The sequence below is a fragment of the Pan paniscus genome, chromosome 3 (genome assembly GCF_029289425.2).
Source record: "Pan paniscus chromosome 3, NHGRI_mPanPan1-v2.0_pri, whole genome shotgun sequence".
Lineage (NCBI taxonomy): Eukaryota > Metazoa > Chordata > Mammalia > Primates > Hominidae > Pan > Pan paniscus.
This window is the reverse complement of record NC_073252.2, coordinates 47,777,854-47,799,142: the sequence shown is the minus strand read 5'-3', so window position 1 is coordinate 47,799,142 and position 21,289 is coordinate 47,777,854. Positions and strand designations below refer to the sequence as shown.

The 21,289-nt window shown below is 43.7% G+C and overlaps 1 long non-coding RNA gene and 1 pseudogene across 2 annotated transcripts in view; one reads left to right on the top strand and one right to left on the bottom strand.

Moving 5' to 3' along the window:
* The window catches only part of LOC117979964 (uncharacterized), a 47,706-nt gene extending 30,070 nt beyond the window's left edge, over nucleotides 1-17,636 (bottom strand). The window contains exon 1 of one of the 2 annotated variants that reach the window (XR_004671049.3): nucleotides 17,505-17,636. This is a non-coding gene — a long non-coding RNA (uncharacterized LOC117979964). Of the gene's footprint in view, nucleotides 1-16,231; nucleotides 16,679-17,504 lie in introns of those variants that run through there. The other variant, XR_010111967.1, reaches the window with a different exon arrangement.
* Nucleotides 7,278-8,980, top strand: LOC100975543 (bridging integrator 2-like; annotated as a pseudogene).
* Nucleotides 17,637-21,289: the final 3,653 nt, after the last annotated feature.

The following is a 21,289-nucleotide window of genomic DNA, read 5'->3' as shown; positions in this document are numbered from 1 at the left end:
GGAATGAAAAGCCACGGGAGACCTTAGAAGACAGTGCCCTTTTGAAAGTGTTATGACTGTATTTCATGGTTTAATGACCTAATTTCCTAAACATTAGGCAAATCTGTTTCAACACTTTCCAAAATGTAATTCATAGTATACTCATCTCGTAAGATACCATCTATTAAAAATTAAGCCAGACATGACGACATGCACCTATAGTCCAAACTACTCAAAAAACTAAGGTGGGAGAATTGCTTGAGCACTGGAGTTCAGGTGTGGGCAAGATAGTGAGACCTTGTCTCTAAAATAAAATAAAATGAAATAAATTCAGTCCACATAAGCTGGGAAAGCCCACATAGCATAGCCCCTTCTATCAGAATTTCACAAACTATATTAACATGCCTAATGAAGGACCTAAGGACTCCCACAGTAAAGAAAACTGTTTAATTTTTTCAATCCACACACACATTTGATGACAAATCTTATTCTTACAGAATACCTATTAACACTCTAGTATTGCACAGGAAAAGCTGAGAAACTCCAGCCTACATTGGCTTCTTTGTGACCGGGGACATGTCACATGTGGTTCTGTGCTTGCCTCAGATCTGCTTATGCAAGACAATATAACAGGAAGTGGTATTCCTTCCTCTCTCCAGAAACCCCACTCCCTACAGCACTCCCCTGGCCAGGCTTCATTTGCCTCTTTAAATCCTAGTGCAGAGATGAGCTAAGCCCAGTCCTCTCTCCCATCCTTCAGGTCCCCACTTGGCTTTATTCAGTACAGATGTGTGATCAAGGCTCCTGGGTTCCTCAGTGTTTTTCTGGGAATCTCACCAATACTTACCTGCTGCATCTGAGCTAAGTAACTGAGCTGGCCCAAAGAGAAACCAGCGTGGAGAACATGATGGCACTTGTGGGTCTTCTTGTGTAATTAACTAAAGGACAGGAATGGGCTGTGGAAAGCTGCAGTGCAGGGGACAAAAGATAAGAACAAGCCTGTCTGAGCCTGAATGAGTTACAAAAGAGAGCAAGGCAGACAAGAATGAAGATGAGAAATGACCTTCTTCCCAGCTCTCATTTCCTTCCTCTGTAAAATCCCTGAGTGTCCTCTTCAATTCTTCCCTAGCACAACTGTAGGCTGCTTTCTCCCTCAACGCTGTGCTCTGTGCTCCCTCTGCTGGCTCTCACATGCCAGCTACATTTAAAACAACCACAGGATAGTACAATGCCCACATTTGGGTGGCCTTCAGCAATGTTTCCCACTTGTACATGCTGTCTTAAATATGGCTATACTTCTTAGCAAAAAATGAAAATTCAACCTCTTTTGTATTATTAAAAAAAAGTGGAGACAGGAAGGGAATGATTAAATAAATTATTGTACTTCATACTATGAAATGCAGCCACTTAATTTGTGTCCACAACTGTGCGTGGTACTGAGGATAAAAAGATTTGGTAATACATGGCCCCTGCTCTCAGGAAATTTACAAGCTAGTGAGGGGAGACTGACATATAACACACTTTTCAAAACGAAGAATTTTAGAAAATTCCTATAACATATGCCTTAAATGATGACTCAAACATGTCCTCTAAACGTATAAAGAGGTACCTCACACAGTCCAGGCTGGACTTTCTTAAATATTCATCATGGGCTCGGTGCAGTGGCTCACGCCTGTAATCCCAGCACTCAAGGCTGAGGCAGTTCGAGCTTGAGCTGAGGAGTTCGAGACCAGTCTGGGCAACATGGTGAAACCCCGTCTCTACAAAAAAAAAAAAATACCCCAAAAATTGGCCAGGCATGGTGGCGCACGCCTGTAGTCCCAGCTACTCAGGAGGCTGAGGCAGGAGAATCGCTTGAACCAGGGAGGCAGAGGTTGCAGTGAGCTGAGATCGCACCACTGCACTCCAGCCTGGGTGACAGACACCTCATCGAAAGAAAGAGAGACACAGAGAGAGAGAGAACTAATGGCTTTGTGTGAATGTTTTCACCATGATTTAGGCAAAGAACAGAAGCCCATCATGTTGAGTTTCACAATTGGTAGCTGGTGCAGAAGGTTCAGGTAGCAAATGACTGTTTTTGGATTTGGGATATATGGTATTTCTGAAGGTCAAAGGAAATATTTGATACATCCACTCTGTAATCACAGGTTTGTAGTGTTCCTGACCAGCCCATCTCACACGCACCCTTCCCCACACACACACCCAACACTTCAAATAACTCTTTTTATGGATTTTTTATTATTTATATTAATATACCTTCCATAAAGTTTTGTAAATATAGACCCAGGTGTGGGTCGGGTGCCGTGGCTCATGCTTGTAATCCCAGCCCTCTGGGAGGCTGAGGCAGGAGGACTGCTTGAGCCCAGGAGTTCAAGGCCAGCCTGGGCAACATGATGAAATCCTATCTCTACAAAAAGAATACAAAAATTAGCCAGACATAATGGTGCACGCCTGTAATCCCAGCACTTTGGGAGGCCAAGGCGGGCGCATTACTTGAGGTCAGGAGTTTGAGACAAGCCTGACCAACATGGCGAAACCCCGTCTCTACTAAAAATACAAAGAATTATCCTGGTGGGATGGTGCATGCCTGTAATCCCAGCTACTTGGGAGACTGAGGTGAGAGGATCGCTTGAGCCCAAGAGGAGAAGTTGCAGTGAGCCGAGATCGTGCCACTGCACTCCAGCCTGGGCGATAGAGTGAGACTTGGTCTCAAAAAAAAAAAAGGAAGAAATTTTTAAAAAATGTAATGTGCATCTTAATGGATAGATTTGGTTACATGAAAATATGAAACCATCATGATCATAACTGCCATCTGTTACAGCTACCCCCATTATGGACACCTACTAAAGGCCAGTCACTATATGCTTTATGCTTTATATGCCTTAGCTCATTTTATGAATTAGGCACAGAGATGAGCCTAAGGAACAAAGTGTAGTTCAGAGATGCAAAGTAAGGATTCAAATCCAGGTATGCTTGATGCCAAAGTCCCTTCAGTGTCTTCTTACTACGCTACCTTGAATCATTATCCAGTTTCCACAAATACTGTTACCTGAGGTTTCCTCCACTGGTTGCTAAGCATAGTGGAAAAGACTAATATGACAGTCAGCAATAGTATCCTATGTCATGTTCATGCTGAGCAAAGCTCTTTGAGCTCTATGGGAAGCCACTGGCCTTAAGGAAATTAAAATATAATGGAGCATGGACTATATGCAAATAATTAAATATAGCTAATAGATTTTCTACATGCCAAAATTAGCCAGTTTGAAAACATTATGGAGAACAAATTCCATTAACAAGAACAGCCAAAATATCCCAGAATAAATGTAACAAAAATTTGTCAAGCCTTTATGAAAAAGATCATAGGAAGTCAGTAGAATAAACAGAAAGACAACTCACGTTTCTAGATGGGAAGACTCAATGACTGAATATTGTAAATGTATTAATTATCTCCAAATTGTTAAATGTAAAGTCATTTAAGCTACAATTACCGAATCATTGTGATATTAGCACAGAAATGAGCACAGAAATCAACCCTAAAGTCCAATGAACAATATATATATAGAACAATATACAATATATATAAAGTCATATATATATATAAAGTCATATATATATATGGGACTTTAACCTATGGTAAAAGTGGCATTTCAAATTACTGTGGAAGCCAGATGCAGTGGTTCATGCCTATAATTTCAGCTACTTGGGAGGCTGAGATGGAAGGATGGAGCCAGGAGTTCGAGGCTGTAGTGAGTGATGATAACCCCACTGCACTGCAGCCTGGGTGATAAGAGTGAGACCCCATCCCTCAAAAAAAAAAAAAATGAGTGGGGAAAGGATATTCAGTAAGTGTTATAAAATAGTTGGCAGTAGGATTCTGTGGCAAGATGGCCAAATAGGAACAGCTCCGGTCTGCAGCTCCCAGTGAGATCAACACAGAAGGCAGGTGATTTCTGCATTTCCAACTGAGGTACCTGGTTCATCTCACTGGGACTGGTTGGACAGTGGGTGCAGCCCACAGAGGGTGAGCCAAAGCACAGTGGGGCATCGCCTCACCCGGGAAGTGCAAGGTATCGGGGAATTTTCTCCCCCACCTAAAGGAAGCCGTGAGGGACTGAGCCTGAGGAACGCTGGCACAGATACTATGCTTGTCCCACTGTTTTCACAACCTGCAAACCAGGAGATTCCCTCCGGTGCCCACCCCACGAGGGCCCTGGGTTTCAAGCACAAAACTGGGTGGCCATTTGGGCAGACACCGAACTAGCTACAGGAGTTCTTTTTTTCCATACCCCAGTGTTACCTGGAATGCTAGAGAGACAGAACCGCTGACTCCACTGGAAAGGGGTGCTAAAGCCAGGGAGCCAAGTGATCTGGCTAAACAGGCCCCACTCCCACGGAGCCCAGCAAACTAAGATCCACGGGCTTGAAATTCTCGCCGCTAGCACAGCAGCAGTCTGAGATCAACCTGGGATGTTCAAGCGTGGTGAGGGGAGGGGTGCCTGCCATTGCTGAGGCTTGAGTAGGTGGTTTTACACTCACAGTGTAAACAAAGCTGCTGGGAAGTTCAAACTGGGTGGAGCCCACAGCAGCTCAGCAAGGCTGCTGTGGCCAGACTGCCAGATTTCCCTTCTCTGAGCAGGGCATCTCTGAAAAAAAGGCAGCAGACCCAGTCAGGGACTTATAGATAAAACCCCCATCTCCCTGGGGACAGAGCACCTGGGGAAAGGGGCAGCTGTGGGCAAAGCTTCAGCAGACTTAAACGTCCCTGCCTGATGGCTCTGAAGAGAGCAGCAGACCTCTCAGCAGAGCGTTCAAGCTCTGCTAAGGGTCAGACTGCCTCCTCAAGTGCGTCCCTGACCCCCATGTATCCTGACTGGGGGACACCTCCCAGTAGGGGCCGACAGACACCTCACACAGGAGAGCACTGGCTGGCATCTGACAGGTGCCCCTCTGGAACAAACCTTCCAGAGGAAAGATCATGCAGCAAAATTTGCTGTTCTGCAGCCTCCGCTGTTGATACCCAGGCAAACAGGTTTGGGAGTGGACCTCCAGCAAACTCCAGCAGATGGGCAGTAGGGGGCCTGTCAGAAGGAAAACTAACAAACAGAAAGAAATAGCATGTCCACTCAAAGACTCCATCCAAAGGTCACCAACACCAAAGACCAAAGGTAGATAAATCCACAAAGATGGGCAGAAACCAGTGCAAAAGGCTGAAAATTCCAAAAACCAGAACGCCTCTTCTCCTCCAAAGGATCACATCTCCTCGCCAGCAAGGGAACAAAACTGGACAGAGAATGAGTTTGACAAATTGACAGAAGTAGTTTTCAGAAGGTGGGTAATAACAAACTCCTCTGAGCTGAAGGAGCATGTTCTAACCCAATGCAAGGAAGCTAAGAACCTTGAAAAAAGGTTAGACAAATGGCTAACTAGAATAACCAGTGTAGAGAAGAACACAAATGACCTGAGGGAGCTAAAAAACACAGCACGACAACTTCGTGAAACATACACACGTTTCAATAGCTGAATCAATCAAACAGAAGAAAGGATATCAGAGATTGAAGATCAACTTAATGAAATAAAGAGAGAAGACAAGATTCCAGAAAAAAGAATAAAAAGGAATGAACACAGCCTCCAAGAAATATAAGACTACGTGAAAACATCAAATCTATGTTTGACTGGTGTACCTGAAAGTGACGAGGAGAATGGAACCAAGTTGGAAAACACTCTGCAGGATATTATCCAGGAGAACTTCCCCAACCTAGCAAGACAAGCCAACATTCAAATTCAGGAAATACAGAGAACACCACTAAAATACTCCTTGAGAAGAGCAACCCCAAGACACATAATCGCCTGATTCACCAAGGTTGAAATGAAGGAAAAACTGGTAAGGGCAGCCAGAGAGAAAGGTAGAGTTACCCACAGAGGGAAGCTCATCAGACTAATAGCAGATCTCTGCAGAAACCCTACAAGCCAAAATAGAGTGGGGGCCAATATTCAACATTCTTAAAGGAAAAAATTTTCAACCCAGAATTTCATATTCAGCCAAACTAAGCTTCATAAGCGAAGGAGAAATAAAATCCTTTACAGACAAGCAAATGCTGAGAGATTTTGTCACCACCAGGCCTGCCTTACAAGAGCTCCTGAAGGAAGCACTAAACATGGAAAGGAACAACTGGTAGCAGCCACTGCAAAAACATATCAAATTGTAAAGAACATCAACACTATGAAGAAACTGCATCAATTAATGGGCAAAACAACCAGTTAGCATCATAATGACAGGATCAAATTCACACATAACAATATTAACCTTAAATGTAAACAGGCTAAATGTCCCAATTAAAAGACACAGACTGGCAAGTTGGATAAAGAGTCAAGACCCATCAGTGTGCTATATTCAGAAGACCCAGCTCACATGCAAAGACACACATAGGCTCAAAATAAAGGGATGGAGGAATATTTACCAAGCAAATGGAAAGCAAAAAAAAAAGCAAGGGTTGCAATCCCAGTCTCTGATAAAACAGACTTTAAACCAACAAAGATCAAAGAGACAAAGAAGGGCATTACATAATGGTAAAGGAATCAATGCAGCAAGAATAGCTAACTATCCTAAATATATATGCACCCAGTACAAGAGCACCCAGATTCATAAAGCAAGTTCTTAGAGACCTACAAAGAGACTTAGACTCCCACACAATAATAATGGGAGACGTTAACATCCCACTGTCAACATTAGACAGATCAACAAGACAGAAAATTAACAAGGGTATTCAGGACTTGAACTCAGCTCTGGACCAAGTGGACCTAATAGACATCTACAGAACTCTCCACCCCAAATCAGCAGAATATGCATTCTTCTCAGCACTACATCGCACTTATTCTAAAGTTGACCACATAATTGGAAGTAAAACACTCCTCAGCAAATGCAAAAGAACAGAAATCACAACAAACAGTCTCTCAGACCACAGTGCAATCAAACCAGAACTCAGGATTAAGAAACACTCAAAACCACACAACTACATGGAAACTGAACAACCTACTCCTGAATGACTACTGTGTAAAAAGAAATTAAGGCAGAAATAAAGATGTTCTTCGAAACCAAAGAGAACGAAGACACAACGTACCAGAATCTCTGGGACACATTTAAAGCAGTGTGTAGAGGGAAATTTATAGCACTAAATACCCACAAGAGAAAGCAAGAAAGATCTAAAATTGACACCCTAACATCACAATTAAAAGAACTAGGGAAGCAAGAAAACCACAGGGCATGGGGCCAGGGTGGCAGCCCCCAGGGAGCCGGCAGGATGGCAGAGGGCAAGGCGGGCAGCACAGCCGGCCTCTTCACCAAGCAGGTGCAGAAGTTCAGCAGGGCCCAGGAGAAGGTGCTGCAGAAATCAGGGAAAACTGTAGAAACCAAAGATGAACAATTTGAACAAAGTGCTAACAACTTCTACCAACAACAGGCAGAAGGCCACAACTATACAAGGACCTGAAGAACTTCCTTAGTGCAGTCAAAGTGATGCATGAAAGCTCAAAAAGAGTGTAAGAAACCCTGCAGGAGATCTACAGCAGTGAGTGGGATGGTCATGAGGAGCTGAAGGCCATCATAGAGAATAATGATCTCCTTTGGGAAGACTAGAGGAGAAACTTGCTGACCGGGCTGTGAGGACCATGGAAAAGTACATTACCCAGTTCAGCAAAACTAAGGAGACAATTGCCAAGCGGGGTGGAAACTCGTGGACTGTGACAGTGCCCGACATCACCTGGAGGCAGTGCAGAATGCCAAGAAAGATGAGGCCAAGACTGCCAAGGCAGAGGAATAGTTCAACAAAGCCCAGACTGTGTGTGAAGATCTGAACCAACATATGCAAATCAACAAACTACTAGAGGAGTTGCCTATTCTTTATAATAGTCATACTGGCTCTATGTGACCATCTTCCAAAACATTTCCAACTTGAGGGATGTCTTCTACAGGGAAATGAGCAAGCTGAACCACAATCTCTCCGAGGTGATGAGCAAACTGGAGAAGCAACATTCCAGTAAAGTCTTTGTGGTGAAGAGACTATCAAGCAGCAGCAGGCGCTCTTTAGTCATTTCTCCCCCAGTTCGAACATCTACAGTCTCCAGTCCACTTACCTCACCTACTAGTCCCTCTACACTTTCCTCGAAGAGTAAGAGTGAATCCGTCTCAGCAACTGAAGATCTGGCACCTGATGCAGCCCAGGGGGAAGACAATTCTTAGATCAAGGAGCTCTTAGAAGATGAGGAAATAGGGAAGGAAGGATCTGAAGCAAGCTCCTCTGAGGAAGAAGAGCCTCTACTAACCTGCAACGGCCCCTCCCAGGCCCAGCCCTCTCCTATCATTGAGAGTGCCAGGTCCCAGGAGGAAGTTCCCCCCAGCTCCCCTGCTCTATCACCAGGTGGAGCCCTAAGCCCTTCATGACACCCTTTATCATCTGCCGCAGAAGTAGTCCTCCGAACCCGCACCGCAGGTGACAAATCTGAACAATCAAAGAAGAGAGCCTCTATCCAGAGGACCTCAGCACCCCCTAGTAGGCCTCCTCCACCCAGAGCCACCGCAAGCCCCAGGCCCTCCTCAGGGAACATACCCTCCAGCCCTCCAGCCTCTGGAGGGGGTTCACCCACCAGCCCTAGGGCCTCCTTGGGGACTGGGACTCCAAGTCCTAGGACCTCCCTAGAGGTCTCTCCTAATCCAGAACCACCAGAGAAGCCAGTAAGAACTCCTGAGGCCAAAGAAAACGAAAACATCCACAATCAGAACCTCGAAGAACTTTGTACTTCCCCCACCTTAATGACATCTCAGATTGCTTCAGAGCCTGGAGAGGCAAAGAAGATGGAAGACAAGGAAAATGATAATAAGCTTGTCTCAGCTGACTCCTCGGAGGGCCAAGACCAGCTTAAAGTCTCCACAGTACCAGACAAGAGCAACCTCACAGCACCTGAACCTCAAGAAGAGGTATCTACAAGTGAAAATGCACAACTCTGAAGAGAAACTGCCAAGATTCCCCAAGCCCCACACCTCCCCAGAGAAGCTCTTCAACCAGAGGGTATAGGTCAGAGGGATATAAGAGACAGCATCCATCCCTGGGTTCTCAGTAAAATGATGGTGCTGTCTAAAGACCTGGCATTAATGGAGGTGGAGGAGCAGCCTTATGGGAGGGATGGAGGGAGGCAGGCTGGGAGGAGAAGAGAACATTAGACTCAGGGAATATTTAATTCAGGTTTTAGCATTATTAGAATAAGACTTTATACATTAACTAAGGTGGAGCTATAATCACTATAAAAAGCAAAAGTATCTATAGACACAGACACTTGTCTACACAGAGACATAACCACACATACTCAGAGGACAGTGAATAAATCTTTGACTTATGACCCATTTTGCAAGACTTAAAGCCAGAAGAACACATTTTCAGATTGCTAAATAAAGTCTGATTCTGACAAAAGAAAAGAACTAGAAAAGCAACAGCAAACAAATTCAAAATCTAGCAGAAGACAAGAAATAACTAAGATCAGAACAGAACTGAAGGAGATAGAGATAGGAAAAACCCATCAAAAAATCAATGAATCCAGGACCTGGTTTTTTGAAAAGATCAACAAAATAGATAGACTGCTAGCCAGACTAACAAAGAAGAAAAGAGAAGAATCAAATAGATGCAATAAAAAATGATATAGGGTATATCACCACTGATCCCACAGAAATACAAACTACCATCAGAGAATACTATAAACACCTCTATGCAAATAAACTAGAAAATCTAGAAGAAATTGATAAATTCCTGGACACACACACCCTCCCAAGTCTAATCCAGGAAGCAGTCAAATCCCTGAATAAACCAATAACAAGTTCTGAAATTGAGGCAGTAATTAGTAGCTAACCAACCAAAAAAAGTCCATGAACAGATGGATTCACAGCCGAATTCTACCAGAGGTACAAACAGGAGCTCGCACCATTCCTTCTGAAACTATTTCAAACAATTAAAAAAGAGGGAAACCTCCCTAACTCATTTTATGAGGCTAGCCTAGCATCATCCTGATACCAAAACCTGGCAGAGACACAACAAAAAAAGAAAATTTCAGGCCAATATCCCTGATGAACATCGATGCGAAAATTCTCAATAAAATACTGGCAAACCGAATCCAGCAGCACATCAAAAAGCTTATCCACCATGATCAAGTCAGCTTCATCCCTGGGATGCAAGGCTGGTTCAACATATGCAAATCAATAAACATAATCCATCACATAAACAGAACCAATCACAAAAACCACAGAATATCTCAATAGATGCAGAAAAGGCCTTCGACAAGATTCAACACTGCTTCATGCTAAAACCCTCAATAAACTGGGTATCAATGGAACGTATCTCAAAATAATAAGAGCTATTTATGACAAACCCACAGCCAATATCACTGAAAGGGCAAAAACTGGAAGCATTCCTTTTGAAAACCGGCACAAGACGAGGATGCCCGCTCTCGCCACTCCTATTCAACACAGTATTGGAAGTTCTGGCCAAGGCAATCAGGCAAGAGAAAGAAATAAAGGGTATTCAAATAGGAAGAGAGGAAGTCAAATTGTCTCTGCAGATGACATGATTGTATATTTAGAAAACCCCATCGTCTCGGCCCAAAATTTCCTTAAGCAACTTCAGCAAAGTCTCAGGATACAAAATCAATGTGCAAAAATCACAAGCATTCCTATACACCAATAATAGACAGACAGCCAAATCATGAGTGAACTCCCATTCATAGATGCTACAAAGAGAATAAAATACCTAGGATATGAAGGACCTCTTCAAGGAGAACTACAAACCACTGCTCAAGGAAATCAGAGAGGACACAAACAAATGGAAAAACATTCCATGCTCATGAATAGGAAGAATCAATATCGTGAAAATGGACATACTGCCCAAAGTAATTTATAGATTCAATGCTATCCCCATCAAGCTACCACTGATTTTCTTCACAGAATTGGAAAAAACTACTTTAAACTTCATATGGAACCAACAGAGAACCCACATAGCCAAGACAACCCTGGACAAGAAGAACAAAGCTGGAGGCATCACACTACCTGACTTCAAACTTTACTACAAGGCTGCAGTAACCAAAACAGCATGGTACTGGTACCAAAACAGATATATAGACCAATGGAACAGAACAGAGGCCTCAGAAATACCACCACACATCTACCACCATATGATCTTTGACAAACCTGACACAAACAAGCAATGGGGAAAAGATTCCCTGTTTAATAAATGTTGTTGGGAAAACTAGCTAGCCATATGTAGAAAACTGAAACTGGACCCTGTCCTTACACCTTACATGAAAATCAACTCAAGAGGATCAAAGACTTAAACGTAAGACCTAGGACCATAAAAATCCTAGAAGAAAACCTGGGCAATACCATTCAGGACACAGGCATGGGCAAAGCCTTCATGTCTAAAACACCAAAAGCAATGGCAACAAAAGCCAAAATTGACAAATGGGATCTAATTAAACTAAAGAGCTTCTGCACAGCAAAAGAAACTACCATCAGAGTGAACAGGCAACCTACAGAATGGGAGAAAAAATTTGCTATCTATCCAACTGACCAAGGGCTAATATCCAGAATCTACAAAGAACTTAAACACTTTTACAAGAAAAAAAACAAACAACCCCATCAAAAAGTGGGCAAAGGATATGAACAGACACTTCTCAAAAGAAGACATTTATACAGCCAACAGACATATGAAAAAATGCTCATCATCACTGGTCAACAGAGAAATGGAAATCAAAACCACAATGAGATACCATTGTACACGAGTTAGAATGGCTATCATTAAAAAGTCAGGAAACAATAGATGCTGGAGAGGGTGTGGAAAAATAGGAATGCTTTTACACTGTTGGTGGGAGTGTAAATTAGTTCAACCATTGTGGAAGACAGTGTGGCAATTCCTCAAGGATCTAGAACTAGAAATACCATTTGACCCAGCAATCCCATTACTGGGTATATATCCAAAGGATTATAAATCATTCTACTGTAAAGACACATGCACACGTATGTTTATTGCAGCACTATTCACAATAGCAAAGACTGGGAACCAACCCAAATGTCCATCAATATTAGACTGGATAAAGAAAATGTGGCACATATATACCATGGAATACTATGCAGCCATAAAAAAGGATGAGTTCATGTCCTTTGCAGGGACATGGATGAAGCTGGAAACCATCATTCTCAGCAAACTATCACGAGATCAGATAACCAAACACCGCATGTTCTCACTCATAAGTGGGAGTTGAACAATGAGAACACATGGATACAGGGAGGGGAACATCACACACCAGCGCCTGTTGGGGGGTGGGGGACTAGGGGAGGGATAGCATTAGAAGAAATACCTAATGTAGCTGATGGGTTGATGGGTGCAGCAAACCACCATGGCACGTGTATACCTATGTTACAAAACTGCACATTCTGCACATGCACCCCAGAATTTAAAGTATAATTAAAAAAATAAAATCGTTGGCTGTCCATTTGGGAAGATGCAAATTCCAACCTCATAAAGGGCACAAAAACAAATTCCAGGTGGATTAAAGATTTAAACATTAAAACAAACATATAAAAGTAACAGAAAAAAATAAGAAAACATTTACATTTGGGGATGGGGATAGAAAAAGAGGCCTTGCCTAGTATGACACTAAGGTCCAACAAAAATGTCTAAATAAAAAAATAGACACCATAAAGAAAAAGAAAAATCAAATAATAAACCTCAAAAGAAACATCTGAGATATATATATGATAGTCAAAGAAAACATTGTTAATTTAAAAAACAGGCCAGGCACGGTGGCTCACGCCTGTAATCCTAGCACTTTAGGACGCCAAGGCGGGCAGATCACCTGAGGTCAGGAGTTCGAGACCAGCCTGGCAAACATGGTGAAATCCCGTCTCTACCAAAAATATAAAAATTAGCCAGGTGTGGTGGCACACACCTGTAATCCCAGCTGCTTGGGTGGCTGAGGAGGAGAATCTCTGGAACCCAGGAGATGGAGGTTGCAGTGTGCCGAGACCGCACCACTGCATTCCAGCCTGGGCAGCAAGAGGGAGACTCCATCTCAAAAAAAAAAAAAAAAAGAAAAGAAAAGAAAGAACAGGCTGGGCATGGTGACTCACGCCTGTAATCCCAGCACTCCGGGAGGCCAAGGCAGATGAATCTCTTGAGTCCAGGAGTTCAAGACCAGCCTGGGCCACATGGTGAAACCCAGTCTCTACAAAAAGTACAAAAATTAGCCAGGCATGGTAGCATGTGCCTGTATTCCCAGCTGCTCAGGAGACTGAGGTAGGATGACAGCATGATTCTGAGAAGTCAAGGCTGCAGTGAGCCAAGATTGTGCCACTGCACTCCAGCCTAGGTGACCAGTGAGACCCTGCCTAAAAATAAAAAGAACAAAATTAGCAGAGCATGGCGGCACTTGTCTGTACTCCCAGCTACTCAGGAGGCGAAGGCAGGAAGATCACTTGAGACCAAGAGTTCGAGGCTGCAGTCAGCTATGATCCCACCACTGCACTCTAGCCTGGAAAACAGAGTAAGACTCGGTCTAAAAAAAATTTTTTTTCAGAAAAATGTATATAAAATGCACAAAAATGAAAAGACAAATATAAATTAGATTATTCCAGTGGTTCTTTTATGGGATGGTAAAAATAGACAGGCTTTTACTCTAGTATTGTTTGCTTTTTTTTTTTTTTTTAAGACAAGGTCTCACTCTATTGCCTAGGCTGGAGTGCAGCGGTGCGATCATGACTCACTGCAGCCTTGACTTCTCAGACTCAAACAATTTTCCCAATTCAGCCTCCCAAGTAGCCGGGACCACAGGTACGCACCATCACGTCCAGCTAATTTTTCTATTTTTTGTAGAGACGGGGTTTCACCATGTTGTCCAGGCTGGTCTTGAACTCCTGGGCTAAGGTGGGTCTCCCACCTGGGCCTCCCAAACTGCTGGGATTACAGGCTTCAGCCACTGTGCCCAGCCTAAATTTTTACAGTGATCACATACTTAAAGAAAAAAATTATAAAAATGTTCCATTTTCAAGAACAATAACTAAAAAAACAGTCCTTTATGAGAGAACTTCAATACTTAATAAGACGCATCTTGAATTAGTGAGTGCTTGAAAGTCTCCAGCTGACAAAAACACTTACAAACTCTCTAATGACCTAAGAAGTCAGATGACTAAAAAATTAGTTGCTCTTCCTTCTGGGAAGCTAACCTCTAAAAAGCAATGATAATTCAGGCATAGTGGCTCACGCAGGTAATCCCAGCACTTCGGGAGGCTGAGGGGGTCGGATCACTTAAGGTCAGGGGTTCGAGACCAGACTGACCAACATGATGAAACCCTGTCTCTACTAAAAATACAAAATTAGCCAGGTGTGGTGGTGCACACTTGTAATCTCAGCTATTCAGGAGGCTGATCACTTTAACCCAGGAGGCAGAGGTTGCAGTGAGTCGAGATCGTGCTACTGCACTCAAGCCTGGGCAACGGAGTAAGACTCTGTCTCAAAAATAAATAAAATAAAAAGCAATGATAGTAGTATTCACCAGTCAAAGTACTGATGAGTCTAAAAGCATGTTGTGAAAGAAATTAACAACAGTGAAATGTCCCATTTCACCTTCCCAGGATCCTAGCTTCTCACCACTCTTTCTGCTGCATCCTCAAGATTGTATCAAACTATCAAGGGAAAGTGGAAATGTCTGTGATATTTTATATTACCTGCCATGGTTTTCATTCTCAGTTATTCTCTTTGGCACAAAAATGGAGAATGAAAAAAATGGAGGAGGAGGAAGGAGAGATGGAGGAAGAAGAGGGTAAGACAGAAAAGCTTCTCATTCTAAAAAGTTTCAAAATAGATTTTGGGAACTCTCTGAAAACAGAGTATATGGGGAAAAAAAGGTTTCAGACAATCAATGTTCATGGCATCAATTGGGAAAACGCCCAGGGTGGTCAGAGTTGACCTACCTAGACTTGCTGGAATGTCCACATGTCAGAGAAGGACAGAATGAGAAGGAAGCACTCCAACTAGCTAGAGCCCTCTCTAGGAAGTGAGAGGTGACATAGTGTGGTGATGAGAAGACTCCTAGTAAATTGGGAATCCAAGAGCTTGCTTCCCAAATGAAGTAAGGTCTAAAAGCTGCTCCCCACATGATAGCAGTGACACAGCACAACAGGAGAGTGCAACAGGAGGGCATATTGTGACACAGCCTCTGGAGCCACCCGCAGCCTCAGAATGACATGTGGGAGCAGTGGGAATTTTTCTTCGCCTCCAAGAGAACCAAAAAAGTGGCTGAAAGAGAACCAGAGCACCTAAAGGGGCCTTGGGGTTCCAAGTAGAGTGTGTGACTGGTGATCAGAGACAGACAGAAAACAAACATTAGCTGCAGATTCCACCTTAGAGGGACGAAGGTCACTAATTGGAAGCTCTTTCCCTCCACCAAGTTTCCCACACTCAGAGATGCCACCCCATGGGGAAAGAAGGAAAGGGAGAAATCCTGAGTGAAGTGAGGAAACCTGGCATTGACTACAGTAAGCCTTGGCTATCAGGAATAATACAGCATACAGAAAACATACAGGAAGGAAAGAAAGCACAAGGGACAGTATGCAATTGGAGGGGAGGATTAAAGGCTTAGAATGACTGCTGTGCTGAAAGCTCACCAGGGAGAAGGGGCTCAAAAAAGATAGATTTGTGGTGAGGTTTATTCGGTTTGTTTTTACTGTAAGCAAGACCCTGGGGTAAACAAAAGCATTACCCCAGAGTTAACAAATTTCCTCTTCCCAGGCATAAGTAATGTGACCAGTGCTTTTAATCAGTCACCCTGCCTGTAACACAGACACACTTATCAAGCTGATAAGACACACTGATTCGAGATTTCCTGTATATAGGATACATGATTCAACAAGGCATTTTTCTCAGGAACTATAGTGCAGACCAGTTTCGCTCCTTCCTTGTCAAATCCAATTTGATTACCCTGTGTTAAAGGAAACAGAATTGACTACCTGCCTTCACCCAGACACCCAGAAGGATACTGATTGTCATTCTTTAAGGTTACACCATTGGGTTCAGGCGCAGTGACACACCTGTAATCCCAGCACTTTAGGAGACCAAGGAGAGTGGACCACTTGAGGTCAAGAGTTCAAGACCAGTCTGGCCAACATGGTGAAACCCCGTCTCTACTAAAAATACAAAAATTAGTCAGGCGTGATGGCACACACCTGTGGTCCCAGCTACTCAGGAGGCTGAGGTGGAAGGATCGTTTCAACCCAGAAGGTGGAGGTTACAGTGAGCCGTGATCATGCCACTGCACTCTAGACCCTGTCTCAAAAAAAAAAAAAAGATTACACCATTGGGAGCAAGAAAGTAATATGTACTTATCACAAATTACTGCAATTGCATAACTACTGTATGCTAATATTTTTGCATAATTATTTCATTTAAACTTGACAATTACCCCCATTTTATGAACTAGGAAACTGACTCTCAGAAAGATTAAGTTACATAAACGCATGGAGTACATGGGCAATGCCCACATACGAATCTAAGTTTGTCTGACTTCAAATGCAAACTCTTTCCACTCTACCACAATACCTTGGTGATGAAAATATATAAGGTCACACTTTTAAAAAATTATTGTCAAGGCACCCAAGGTCTAAGACAACAAAAGTCATGCTACCACTCCTTCCACTCTGCCCTCCTACCTACTCTCTCATACACCTTTTCTCTGCCACACTCATCCCCCAAACCCACCTGCCTTCTTTCAAGCCTTTACAGAAGCTATTCCCTCTGCCTAGACTCTCCTATCTTTCTTTCCTCCCCACTTAGAGAACGCCAACCCATCCTCTAAGTCAAGGACTTTCAAAGCTTTGCTAGCTCTCCATCCCATCTTCTGCAGCTTTGTTCATCTTTCCCTGATAGCACACGCATACCACTTGAGACTGGCGTTTCTCCGCATGTGCCTCTGTAACTACTACTAGAATATGAACTCCTCAACTTCAAGGTCGGGGCCGACCTACTTGCATACCCAGGAATCTAAGGCATTTAGCGCACAGCCGGAGTTCAATAAATGCCTGGATTAATGAATTAATTTTCTTTAAAATCAAGGTCTACATTTCACATGCTCTAGATTGTGAATGAATCATAAGGAGGTAAACACTATGAAGTACACTGGCGCTCGACAAATGATTTTAAGGAGAAAGGCTGCCACCCAAAGCAGGTTTCTCCAGAGACCCCGCCCGTGTCCCGTCAAACGCGCCGCTAGGGCTGGAGACGGCCCCGCCTCTCTCCCTGCCAATCAGTCCCTCTTCGCGCCTGCGCACGCACCGCCCTCTCCCGAAGCCCCGCCCCGGTCACCGCCCCGAGGCTGTCCCGGACGGTTAGGTCCAGAGGAGCCTTTCCTTCACTGGCCCGCCTGCTGTGACGATCATCTACAGCTGCATTGTTAATGGCCGAGCGGTCCTAGCGGAGCTGACACTGACTGGAGGTTCTTACCAGCTACCTCCGGATCCACGCCACCGCCCCCACGGGTTCCGCCCCTCGAGGGTGGTGCCCCCCGAGCCCGCCCCTAAGGACGCGGCGCTGCGAGGTGGTCCGGAACCGGCTCGGGGGACACAAGCTCCCGCCCCGCGAGAGACCCCGCCCCCGCAAGAGGCCCCGCCCCCGCGAGAGGCTGGCGTCCCGGCGGCAGCCGCACGTGCGTCACCTAGGGGACAGAGCTGGCGCTGCACGTGCTGGGTTTGGTGGCTATTTGAACCCAGGTCCAACTTTGATAGACCCTAAAATTTGTCTTTCTCCTGCGGAGAAATGACCTGCAGTTCAGCACACATTTATTGAACATATTTCTGTCACAAAATCCCAGAGTAAAGAATATCAGGGATTCAGCAGTGAACATGAGCCTGGCGTTGCCCCTTCATATCCAAGGGCTATAGACAATTGTCCTAGAGTGTAAAAAGTATTTCAACGGAGGTAGGTTGCGATTGTTCTTGTAGTTTTCAAGATGGGCTCTTGGCTTATAAACTTGTAAGAATTAGTCCTAGCCTGGCACAGGAAAGGGGAATGAGAACTCCATGGAGAGAAAAGAGCATGGTGTGTCTGCAGATTCCCACGAACCTCAGTGTGGCTGGAACACAAGGATGAGGGTGTAGAGGCTGGAGATAAGGCCAGGAAAGTGGGCAGAAGACAGCAAATGAAGGGTCCTATATACAGCTGTTTTCTCATCCCAGAGAACCTGGGGAGCAACTAAGATTTATAAACAGAGGAATAGCAAGATCTGATTTACCTTCTGATAAGTTTGGTCTGGTTACAATGTGGAAGGTAGATTGGGAGGGTGACATCCATTTAGAATGGATGGGCCTGCACTAAGACAATGATGGTGCAAATGGAAAGAAGGGGCAGATCCTAAGGAGACTTTTTTTTTTTTTTGAGACAGAGTTTCACTCTTGTTGCTCAGGCTGGAGTGCAATGGCGCAATCTCGGCTCACTGCAACCTCTGCCTCCCGGGTTCAAGCAATTCTCCTGTCTCAGCCGCCCAAGTAGCTGGGATTACAGGCATGCGCCACCACACCCAGCTAATTTTGTATTTTCAGTAGAGACCGGGTTTCTCCATGTTGGTCAGCCTGGTCTCGAACTCCTGACATCAGATGATCTGCCTGCCTCGGCCTCCCAAAGTGCTGGGATTACAGGCACAAGCCACCGATCCCGGCCCCTAAGGAGACTTTCTAAACTTCATTCTCAGGAGTTGATAACTGGTTGAATATGTCGGATGCTGGACAAGGTAATGCACAGGATAAGCCTCAGAATTTTTTCATAGGTGGCATTGAACTACAAAGAGAACATAGAAAGAGGAGAAAAATGGTGGGAGGGAATGTAGGGGAGAAGAATAGAGTTTGGGACATGTTGAATTTTGTTACCTGTTGAAAATGGCCAAATCTATATGTGTGTTTATTTTTCCACCTATTTCCAAAGGGTTTTAAGTCAGAAAAATGTCTAGTAGGTAATGAATATATTGCTCTAGCATTCAGAGAGTCAAGACTGACCGTTAAAAGGAGTAGAAATGGGTAAGACTGCCCAGGAAATGTATAGAAAGTGAGAAAAGAGGAGGACCAAAAGGCAGAACATGGTTTAAGAAGAAAGTAGAGAGATGGGTCATCAAATGTGAGCTGTGGTGTCCTACAAGCCAAAAGAAGAAATTTACAAGAATTTCTCATATCCCCAGTAAGTTGAGCATGTCCCCAATAAGTTCATGTCTAGTCCAGTCAACACCTTGAGCAAGAACTAAAAGGTGTTCATTAGACTCTACAGTGGGAAGATGATTGGTGATTGTACTGTAAGCAGTTTGGGAGAAGAGCAGAGGCAGAAGCCCAGTACCTTTAGGCCAAATGAGTGAGAGATAGGAAAGTAGGGAGAATGAGGTTAGACTGTTCCTTCAAAAATTTAGAAAGGGAATGAGATAGAGTGAAAGCTAGATGCAGCATGATCCAGGAAGGCACCTCATTTTTTTAATATAAGGAAAACTTTCACATGTAAGTTAAGCTAATGGAAAGAAAAGGTCAAAGATATAAGAGATGAGGGGGCTATTGGTGGAGTAAGGCTTGAAGGGGCACAAAAGGATGGAATCCAATTTGGCAGTAGAGATGTGAGCCTCAGATTAGGGGAATACCCTCTTTCTCTTCAGGAAAGGAGAATGTGAATATAGACATATGATTCAGTCTCCTCCTGGGGCTCTCTTCTTTACCAATCCCTTACATGCTGTGTTCCTTAAGGTTCTCGTTGTAGTCCTCTTTTAACTTGACACACTCATTCACATCCATAGACACCTTTCCTCTGATTACAGCCAAACCCACTTCCAAAGTTATCTCTGTCCTGAGTTAGATTGCCTAATAGAACATATCATGTCCAGAACTAAATTAATTGTCTTTCCTAACAGATTCCTCCTTGCATACAGTCATGCACTGCCTAATGATGATTTGGCCAATGACAGGCCATATATATGACAGTGGTCCCATAAGATTATAATACCACATTTTTACTGTACCTGTTCTATGTTTATGACATTTACATACACAAATACCATTGTGCTCGAATTGCCTACAATATTCAGTGCAGTAACATACTGTCCAGGTTTGTAGCCTAGGAGCAATAGGCAATACCATAATAGCTTAGGTGTGTAGTAGGCTAGACCATCTAAGTTTGTGTAAGTGCACTCTATGATGTTTGCACACAAGCAAATTGGCTAATGACTCATTTCTCAGAACGTATCTCTGTCGTTAAGTGACACATGACTATTTCTGATCTTGCTTAGTAGCTCTACTGAGCTATTCAAGCTGGAAACTGGGAGTCACCTCCAGTTGTTTCCCTTCTTCCGCTTCACATCTATTCATTCATCACCCAGTTCTATCAGTTTTGTATCTCCTGAGTATATCTCAAATCTATCTCCTTGTTTCTGAACCATGTCTTCATCCCAGCCCCTCTCACCAGGCTTATTGAAAACGCCTCCTAACTAATCTCCCAGACTTCAGCCTTGTCCTACTAAAAAACAACTTCCACACTGCTGCCCCAATGATAGTTCCTAAAAGCAAATAGGATCATATCACTCCCCTGCTTAAAATAATTTGGTGGCTACTTATTACATTACCCACACTCCTTAGCCTGGCACTCAAGGCCCTCTCTGGTTATCTCCTTCCCTTCCCCACATACCCATGTGCTCCAACTGTCCTGAATTTCGTGCTGTTCTGCAATCTCACCATGGTCTCCCTCTGCATCTCCTTTTCCTTCTACCTGGAAATTACTTTTCTCCATTTTGGGGCAGTATAACATTTATGCTTTGAGACTCTTCTCAGTTTTTCTCCTTGAAGCCTCCACTACACACAGGTTAACTTACATTCCTCTACCAAACTACTTACCAGGCTGAATTAGAATCTTCTTTCACTTGTCTGTCTCTACCATCGAACTCAAGGACAGGGACAGTCTTCATCTCTGTCTTTCCAGTGTACAATGCCTAATACATAATAGGCAGTAAGTTCTCAATAAATGTTTTTTTAATTTGTTAATTAAGAAAGGAGAGAGAAAACTAAAATCTTTCATAAGCCCCAAGTGACCTCTCTTGGTGAAGCATACAGGAAGGGAAGAAAGTAGAGGTATAAGGCAGTATATAATTGGGGGAGAGCATTGAAGGCCTGGAATGACTGCTGTGCAAAAAGCTGACTAGGGAGGAGAAAAAGAATAGCAAGGAGCTTCAAGAAATAGTTCAGGTTAAAAGGAAAGAAAAAAGTATCACA